Source organism: Canis aureus, chromosome 24, assembly GCF_053574225.1.
Source record: "Canis aureus isolate CA01 chromosome 24, VMU_Caureus_v.1.0, whole genome shotgun sequence".
Taxonomy (NCBI): domain Eukaryota; kingdom Metazoa; phylum Chordata; class Mammalia; order Carnivora; family Canidae; genus Canis; species Canis aureus.
This window is the reverse complement of record NC_135634.1, coordinates 3,262,249-3,272,510: the sequence shown is the minus strand read 5'-3', so window position 1 is coordinate 3,272,510 and position 10,262 is coordinate 3,262,249. Positions and strand designations below refer to the sequence as shown.

Below are 10,262 nucleotides of genomic sequence, written 5' to 3'. Positions count from 1 at the left end.
CTAGTTTAATCGAAATGTTCTTTCAGTGTCAAGGAAGTCACATATTCCAACATACCACAAAGTGTAACATTAAAATAGTAGCATGTTAAACATGAAGAGACTGACATCAATAGAACCAGACAAAAATTCCATTGCCAAAGTACACAATGGACAGTATAATAGTTTTCTATTGCTGCTATAATAAGATACCACAAACTTAGTGACTTAAACCAACACAAATGTATCATCTTAACAATTCTGTAGGCCAGAAGTCCAACCCAGGTCTCACTGGACTAAATCAAAGTGTAGGCAGGGCTGAAGCCCTTTCTCAAGGCTTTATGGTAGAGTTCATATCCTTGTCCTTTATAGCTTCTGGAGGCTGTCTGTATTCCCTGCTCATGGACCTCTTCTTTTATCTTTAAAGCCAGCAACATGGCATCTGAATCTCATTCTGTCAACAAACCTCTTTCTCTGATAAAAAAGCCAAGAGAGATTTTCCTTTCTTAAGAATTCACATGATTAGATTGTCCTCACCTGAATAATTTACAATAATCCGCCCATCTCAATGTCTTTAACTTTAATCATGCCTGCAAACTTCCTTTACCATATAAAGTAACATATTCACAGGGTTTTGGGATTAAGACATGGAGATCTTTGGAAGAATATTACTCCTTTTACCATAGACACTAAGTATATATAAACGTGACACCTCAGATTATTAGAAAAGGATGGATTTCTTAATAAATAATGTTGGGTCAGTCATATAGACATTTGGAAAAAGATAAGCTTTATCTATATCTCGCACTATTCACTAGAATAAAGTCCTTAGAATAGAGCTTGAAATGTAAATAAATAAATAAATAAACCATACATATACCCCCAAATGAGAAAACATGAAAGACTGATAAATTTAACTTAGTTAGAGATCAGATAGGAAGAGGCTTGAACTGCTGCATGGAATGTGCACATTTCCAAGAAAAGATTGGCCAGGCCAATTGAGAGTCCTTAAGCAAAAGTCAGCTATTGAAGGAGTCCTGCATCTTGCCAGATTGAGCCTATCTTCCTAGCCTTGCCATGCCCAGTGCTTTGATGGAAGCTGCCATGAGAAGTGTGGCCTCTACATGAATTTAGTAATGGATCCAGATGAGGAGCAACCGGTGCTGTCATCCAGGTATGTTTTCCACAGCAGGAGATCAGAGTGCATTTCCATGGCTACTACACTATCTTCACCAGCTCTCCAGCCCCTCCCACCCCACACCCTTGGCCGTGGGCAAAAGGAAACTTTGGATTCTTTGGGCAAATGACCAAGGATCAATTCCAAGTCTGAGCAGGAAAGGTAGAAAATAAAGCTAGGATATTTTGTAACCAAAAATAAGGAAATACTCAAAGACTAAGGTGGTCATGCATGAAAGGGCTCAGGGGCTATCCTGAAGGAGTTACCACTGGCCAAATTTGCACCAAAAAGAATATTGAAAACAACTGACCAGTGACCAAAGAGGAAGTGGGAGGTGGGGATGGGCTAAATAGGTGATGGGGATGAAGGAGTGCACCTGTGATGAGCACTGGGCTTGAATGTAAGTATTGAATCACTAAATTTTACACCTAAAACTATTATTACATGCTGCATTAACTAACTGGAATTTAAATAAGAACTATTTTTTTAATTAAAAAGAATATTAAGCATAATTTATTTAACAAATGAATATATTAAAATCCAAGGATTTATAGGATAATGATAATTTATGAAATGAAAGAAAAAGAAAATGGAAAGTTGTTTTGTTTTGTTTTGTTTTGTTTTGTTTTGTTTTGTTTTGTTTTGTTTTGAAGTAGGCTCCATGTCCAGTGTGGAATCCAACATGGGGCTTGAACTCACTCCTCTAATGTCAAGATCTGAGCTGACATCATGAGTCAAACACTTAACCAACCGAGCTATCCAGGTGCCCCAAGAAATCTCTTTTTCACAGAAGGAAAGTCTAGTATATATAGAAGTAGAAACAGAATACTTTTAAAAAATCACCATTTTGTAACCGCCAATGTAATTGGTACAAGTTTAGAGCATCAGTGGATGCAAAAACCAATAGGTGAAAGATAGTTTGGCAACCAGTAAAAAGATCAACTACAACTGCTTACTAAGTGCCTATAGAAAAATGCACTTTTACAATGAAGAGCTATGATAGTCACCACCTTAAGTGATCAAAATAAGCATCACTTATAGTGGACAGCTCAACAGTGGGAGCCTTCCTCTGTGACACTGAAAAAGTGAAGTGCCCAATATCACCTGTGAAATACTTTTTCCTTCCAAATTTAACCTGAATCTAACCAAGCTTCTAGACCTAATGGGATTCAGGGAGGATTTAAATGATTAGTGGGGAAATAATCAGACAAATCCAAAATGTAAGATATTCTGAGAAAACTGGCTTAGATCTTTCTAAAAGATAAATCAGACAGGAAGAGAGAGAGAGAGAGAGAGAGAAAATAGCTACTATTTACTAGACTAAAAGAGTCATAAACACCAAAGGCAATTTCTGAATTTCAGTTGGATCTTAGATCAAATAAAATACCTACAAAAGATATTCTTGCAACAATGAGAGAAATTTGAATGAAGACTGGATCTTCAACAATATGGTCAATTACTGTTTCATTTCCTATCAATGATACTGTGATTGTATAGGAGAATGTCCTTATTCTTAGCAGAGTTATGGTCAAGAATTTCAGAGTGAAGTGTTACGATGTTTTACAATTACTTTTATATGGTGTAACATACATAGTGTAGCTAGGTCAGTAGATGGATAGATGATGGTGATGGTGATGATAGATGATAGATAGATGATAGAACAAAGATTTTAAAAATTCAATGCATAGAGGTAAAAAGAATATGTGTTTATTATAATCCCTCAAGCTTTTTCATATTTGGAATTTTCTAATAAAACTGAGTAGTAAAAAGACAGACAAAGACAGCATAAGAAATGAAGTCAAGACACTTTTCAGCTACTGCAAGAAGATATTAAAGAAAGACTTTAGCAATTTTAATTTGACATCTCTGTACAATTACCATGTTGATCAGGGTTAGATTGCATCTGTAAATCCAAATGATTCTGGGCATATTTCCTATTATATTGCTTCTTTCCTACCTTTTACTTCTTCTTCAACTGTCATACTCTTTGCTGGAGAGAATACACATAAACTCTAAGTCAAAAAATAAATTCTATATTCTAGAAAAATAGATATAATTTTTGAAGACCAAAGTAGAGCATGTTGATTTATATGATATTTTCAATCTTCACATGAAAACCTTCACTTTCTCAAGCATTGTGATTCTGAGATGAATAACAAACTAAAATCAGGAACCTGCAGTTCTAAATCTGAGCACAGTTGTAGGACTTCAGTGTAGGCCTTATGTTTAACCTGCATGACCCAGACACCTCCCATTAAAGTAGAGAAGGTCCCGTCTTGGAAGATAATTACCAAGATTACCCTAAAGCATCATTCCACATTATTACTGTGCTTTTGCTGCACCGATGTGACTGATGTCTACTAATTTACAGGCTACTATAGCAATCTGAATTGCGAAAGTCACTAATTTTCAAATTACTTGAGAAATGTAAAGTTCCTAAAGTAAGAAACTAAACTTAATTGTAAATTAACACCACCTCATATACTCTGAAACTTAGAAGTTTAACCCCTAAATGAATGAGTCCTTTTGTTTTCAGAATTTGAGGATAGTAGTTACCAGTCTGAACTTCACGATAGTGATGAAATGCCTATTGGATTTGAGAGCTAGGTTCCCTGTCATCATATTTCTGGATGATTTCTTTCCCTAGGCCGATTTTTAGGGCTTAAAGGAGGTATGGGCTTTATCAAAGTCACCTTGTTTAGCAGAATCCAGGCATACTAGCTTCTCAGCAGGTGTCAAGATGGGGTCAGCTCCAGAGATAATAACATAGCATGGAATTCAAACAAAATTCATTTGTTTTGCTCTGACCTCCTTTCTAAAGTCTCCTAAATGTTGCGTATAGTTTGAAGGAAGAAATGCTTTCAAAAATATAGTTGTTTAAAAAACTCTACAAATAACCTCAGAGATTTTAGTAGGGCATCGAGGGCATCAACTGTTACTATGAACTAACAGTATTTAGCAGACTGTGTCTAATATCATACACATTTCATGACACACTAACAAAAAAAGTACAAGACTTTTCACTAAATAGGTTAGTTGGGTCAGTGTGTGAACCACACCAAATAAATCATCATGATTATTAAAGCACTGCTAAGTTTAAGGAACATATGGAAGAATCAAAGACATGACACATCTCTCCGAAAACCGCAGACTCAATCTCTCAACTATTTTCATAAGAAACACTACAGTACAAATAGCTGCAAAACAGATATAGACTCTGACCCCCAGATATTTACAGTTTTATAAAAGAGATGAGAACTATTCTTACATAGCTAGAAAGTTGAGACAGCTGCAATAAATCATTGAGAAAGATCTTAAAAGTAGTTTCTCTCGGTGATCCCTGGGTGGTTCAGCGGTTTGGCGCCTGCCTTTGGCCCGGGGCGCGATCCTGGAGGCCGGGGATTGAGTCCCATGTCAGGCTCCCTGCGTGGAGCCTGCTTCTCCCTCTGCCTGTGACTCTGCCCCTCTCTCTCTCTCTCTCTCTCTGTGTGACTATCATGAATAAATAAATAAAAATTTTTTTTAAAAAAGTAGTTTCTCTCTTCTTTCTATTCACATTGTCACTCTCCAAGTTTAGCTATTTGTTAATATTTCATTGTAATGGATCGCTGACTCCCAGATGGGATCTCTCCTCTGTCCTAGCCAACGTCTGCATTGCTACCAAAACACAGACCTCATGTTTCATAGCCTGAACTCAGAAATCGTGCCCCAAGAAGACATCCAGATAGATAGCCAACAGATGCAGGAAAAGATGCTCAATAGCACTCATTGTCAGGGAAATGATCATCAAAACTACAATAAGGTATCAACTCACACCAGTCAGAATGGCTATTTTTAAAAAGACAAGAAATAAGGGCACCCGGGTGGCTCAGTGGTTGAACGTCTGCCTTTGGCTCAGAGCGTGATCTCTGGGTCCTGGGATCAAGTCCCGCATCAGTCTCCCCAAAGGGAGCCGGCTTCTCCCTCAGCCTGTGTCTCTGCCTCTCTCTCTCTCTGTCTCTCATGAATGAATGAATGAATGAATGAATTTTAAAAAGACAAGAAATAACAAGTGTTGGTGAGGTTTTGGAGAAAAGAGAATCTCATGCACTGTTGGTGGGAGTGTAAATTGGTGCAGCCACTCTGGAAAACAGTATGAAGGTCCTCAAAAAATGCAAAATAGAACAATAGGATCCAGCAATGCCAATGCTATTTTCAGGTATTTACCTAAAGAGAACATATGCAAAAAGATATATGCTCCTCATGTTCATTGCAGTACTATTTACAATAGCCAAGACATGGAAGCAATCTAAATATATACATATTTATTTCATATTTTCTTTAACCATTTATCCATTAGTGAGATATCATTTAGCCATAAAATGAAAGAAATCCTGTCATTGGCAACAATATGAATGGAGTTTTAGGGCATTATGCTAAATGAAATAAGTCAAGCAAAGTAAGACAAATACTGTATGATCTCCCTTATATGTAGAACTTAATAATATAAAATTAAAAAAAAAAAACAGGCTCATAAATACAGAGAAAAGATTGGTGGTTGCCAGAGGTGGGGGCGAAGGGGTGGGCAAAATGGGTGAAAGTGACAAGATACAAATTTCCATTTATAAAATAAATAAGTCATGAGGATGTAATTAATATACAGCATGGTGATCACAGTCAACAATACTGTATTGTATATTTAAAAGTTGCTAAGAGAGTAGATGTTAAAAGTTCTCATTAAAAGATATAAGAAAATGTAACTGTGTGGTGATGCATATTAACTAGACTTATATTGTGGTGATCATTTCACAATATATATAAATATCGAATCATTATGTTGTATACCTGAAACTAACGTAATGTGATAGGTCAATTACATTAAATTTTTTAAAAAGATTTTATTTATTTATTCATGAGATACACAGAGAGAGAGAGACAGAGGCACAGGCAGAGGGAGAAGCAGGCTCCATGCAGGGAGCCCAACGCAGGACTCGATCCTGGGACCCCAGGAACACGACCTGAGCCAAAGGTGGACACTCAACCGCGGAGCCACCCAGGTGTCTTGTCAATTATATTAAAAAGAAAAATAATAAATAGACCCTTGTTTGTTACAAGATGATGTATGATTCATTAGTATGGACATCGTGGGTCTTGTTATATACCAAGCTCTACTCCTGGCTTCATTTTCTGTGTCTGTCTCCTGCACACCAAAGATTCTAGTCACACAACTGTTCACTTTTCTAGACTATGCCCTGCGCTTTCATAACCTTGTGTCTTTGATTATAGTGTTCATTCTGCATGGATTATCTTTCCTCTACCTCAACTTCTTTTAAAGGATGCATTTAATTCTTCAAGGTCAACTTCTCCTAAGACTTTTCCATTCTCTTATCATCATTATTCATTTCTTCTTTTGAATATTCATAGCTTTTTGATTATGCCTTTTGATTAGGCATTTTTACTGTATATTTTATTTACATAATGATACTATGAAACTCACAAAGCACTTTCACAAATGTCTAAAACTCACAGCCATGATTTGAGTGTATATCAGGTGAGGAAATAGGTTCAGAGAATTGAATGTTGTGCCCAAGTTTCACAGTCCAATAGCCTCTCAACTGTCTTTCTTAAATGTGGAACTTGTATCTCAGAGTATTCTATAGTTCTGCTTCCCCTTGTAGACCCTGGCTCCCTCAGCACAGGAGCCCATATCCTGCTCACTGCCTGGATCATAGTAAGCCTCAGTGCCAACTTGCCTAACTACTGAGGCTCCTGCTAGAATTCCTTCCCCACAGTGCCTCTCCTTAGCTGAGATCATGTCATCCCTTTGAATGAATTTAAGAAGATAAAAGGTCGATAACTAGAATTGAATCAAACCCACCTACTTTATATGTTGTATTCCAGGTAAAGGAATTGTGTGCCTTTATTTTGTTTCAAAGACAAAGTCTCAAAGTAATGACCAATCTCAGTAACCAATCTTTGCCTTTTTTCTCCGGTCCTAAATTCTGTCTTCAAAACCTACCCAATAAAAGCAATAAACAGGCACATCACAAAAGAGAAAATTTAAGTAATAAAATAACCCATAGATAGGTATCAAATCTTAGTTGACAACATTTCCTGGTTATCCATCAGTGAGTCTGTGTCATTTGCCAGTCACTACTCTAAATGCCATGTGTGCATTGCTTTGTTCAATTCTCATAAAACCCCCATGATAGGTCAGCACTTTCACTTCTCAGATAAGAAACTGAGGTTGAAAAAGTTTTTAAGGCACCTGGGTGGTTCAGTGGTTTAGCGTCTGCCTTCAGCTCAGGGTGTGATCCCGGAGTCTTGGGATCAAGTCCCACATTGGGCTCCCTGCATGGAGCTTGCTTCTCCCTCTGCCTGTGTCTCTGCCTCTCTCTCTGCGTCTCTCATGAGTAAATAAATAAAATCTTAAAAAAAAAAAAGTTTAAATGACTATCCCACCCCTAATAAGAGATACAGGTAGAGTTTGCTCAGAAGTATATCTGAGGCATGGGACTCAGTAGAATATATACACACATCTATGTCTGCGTGTATAGACACTTACATGTGTTTGTAAATACAATGCTAGAAAATGTATGCTGAAGTTGATACTCTTATATTTTCTTTTGGCAATTTTAATTTTTCCAAGCCTTTTTAAGAAAACAGTATAAACTTATTTATCATAACCTGTATCTTTTGATGAATCCTTTTGAAATAACTGTTACATTATGGTTAAGAATGTTTGATTTGGGGGGCACGTGGGTGGCTCAGTCAGTTAAGCATCTGACTCTTGATCTCAGCTCAGGTCTTGATCTCAGGGTTGTGAGTTCAAGCCCCATGTTGGGCATGAAGCCTACTTTAAAAAATTAAAAAAGTTTATTTGGAATTAAACAGACTCTATTTTCTTTCCTTCTTCTTTCCTTATATACATATAGGTAAAGTAATATCGCACACACAGACACACATCCAATATCACACATGTTTTAAGTGGGTAACAGAGACATAGAAAGGTCAGTAAATCTGCTTGTCCCTGAATGCCAGCCCTAGCCCATGCCCTGCCACTCATTCCCAGGCCTTCCTAGATCCCAGCAGGTGATAACAGTAAGGAACAGCTGAATAAGGATGGATTTGTAATTTAGTTATCCACATAGAAAAGGAACTCACAACTGAAATAAAAACTATATAGAAATTAAATGTTGACCATATTTCAACAAATAGAAGCTATTGCTTACAGAACAATAACATTAAGCATTCTGCTGGGCTATTTACATACATTATCTAACTTGGTCTTCTCAGTTATTTAAGGGACTGGTTGTATTATAATGTGTCCAGAAACTAAAGCCCAGAGCAGTTAAGTAATTGGCCCATAACTGGTAAATGACAAGACAAGGTTAACTATATATAATTATAAAGCCCATTCTCTTTCCTCTCTGCTACATTCTATTGAGTTGAGAAATTCTTGAGTTAAAGGATTGGTTTATCTTTTCAATGAAAGATGATTTCATGCTTTATTGCTTACAGGTGGTCCTTGACTTAACAATGTTTTGACTTAATGTTTTGTTGTTGTTGTTGTTTTACTTTACAATCATGTGATTGAAGCCATAGGCTTCAGTAGAAACTGCAGTTCAAATTTTTAATCTGTATAATCTTTTCTCATGATGCTGGGCAACAAGCCCCATCTCCCAGTCAACCACGCAATCACAAGGATAATTAATTGATACATTGACAACCATTTTGTACTCATACCACCATGCTGTTTTTCACTTTCAATACAGTATTCAAGAAATTATGAGATATTTAATACTTTATTATGAAATAGGCTTTGTGTCAGATGATTTTGCCTAAGTGTAGGCTAATGTCGGGGTCCTGAGCATATTTAAGGTAGGCTAAGTAAGCCAGGATTCGGGTAGGCTAGGTATATTAAAAGTGTTTTTGACTTACAGTATCTTCAACTTACAAAAGGTTTTTTGGTGGAGGTAACCTCATGGTAAATTGAGGAAGATCTGTATGTGCAACGTTTTGATTATTTAAGCATCTTTGATTTGCCTCTGTCTTCTGATTTTGCAAAAAGCTTATTACATTACCCCAAGAGTTATTACAATAGGTACCATAAGACCTGGGTTTTATTTTAATCTTCCATGTGACCTTGAACAAATCTTGAAATTCTTCTGCCACTTTTTATTTATTATATAATTGGGAGCTTGAATGAATGATTTAGGGTTTTACCTAGCTCTGATATTTCTCTATTAAATCTAAATTGATTCATCTTTTTAGTTAATTCTCCAATGGAGGGAAAACATGTGGTCCTCTCAAGAATTTTTTTCACTGCAGTAAAATACCATTAACTCAAATAATGTGATTTTTAAAAAATAGTTTATTTAACTCGGAAGTTACAGTGTGAAAGACTCAAAATGTTACCTGCTTACGCAAAATACCATACATGGGATTTGTCAATGTTTCTACTAGAAAAGAATTTGTAATAATTAATAATTTCATTATTAATCACAATTTTGACACTGTGATTCCTAAATATTTACCTACATACCTCTAAAAAAAATGGAAGGAAAGAGAAATGCTCACAATCCAAGTATGACAAGTATTACTGCAGGCTACATTATTATTATTATTATTATTATTATTATTATTACTATTACTGTAGCCTGCAGTAATAGATCTCTTTAGGGTACAGTGACTTTGTCCCAATCATTACAAGTGTTATTTTACTATCTTCACATTGAATAAAGCAGCATCTCAGAACATATTGGAGGAAGGCATTAACACTAGAATTTTCACTGCCAGTATCAGAAATGTCCTCCTCTTCCCTTCTGCAGCATGTTGCTAAAAGACCAGCTTGGGAGCATGAATCCTCACACTCCCACGTGACTCCTTCCAATGAAATTAATGAAATGACAGGCAACTCATCAAAACATTTGGCATTTTAGTATCCGTGCCTCCCACTTCAGTGTCTTCTCTGGTGTTGTAAGGAAAGCAGGTGGTTCTACATTAGAAAGCGAGATTGGGAGCTATGCGCTTCTGCTTCACTCTATCTCAGTGTGATCACCTTACCTGAATTTTAGGTTCTGTCTGAACTAGAAAGACTCTACCGTTACAAAATAATGTCTGCAATGAA

General features: G+C 36.5%; 1 protein-coding gene across 1 annotated transcript in view; it reads left to right on the top strand.

Annotated features, from left to right (window-relative positions):
• Window positions 1-10,262, top strand: part of UFM1 (ubiquitin fold modifier 1) — a 211,572-nt gene that overhangs the window by 191,805 nt on the left and 9,505 nt on the right. The window lies entirely within an intron of this gene.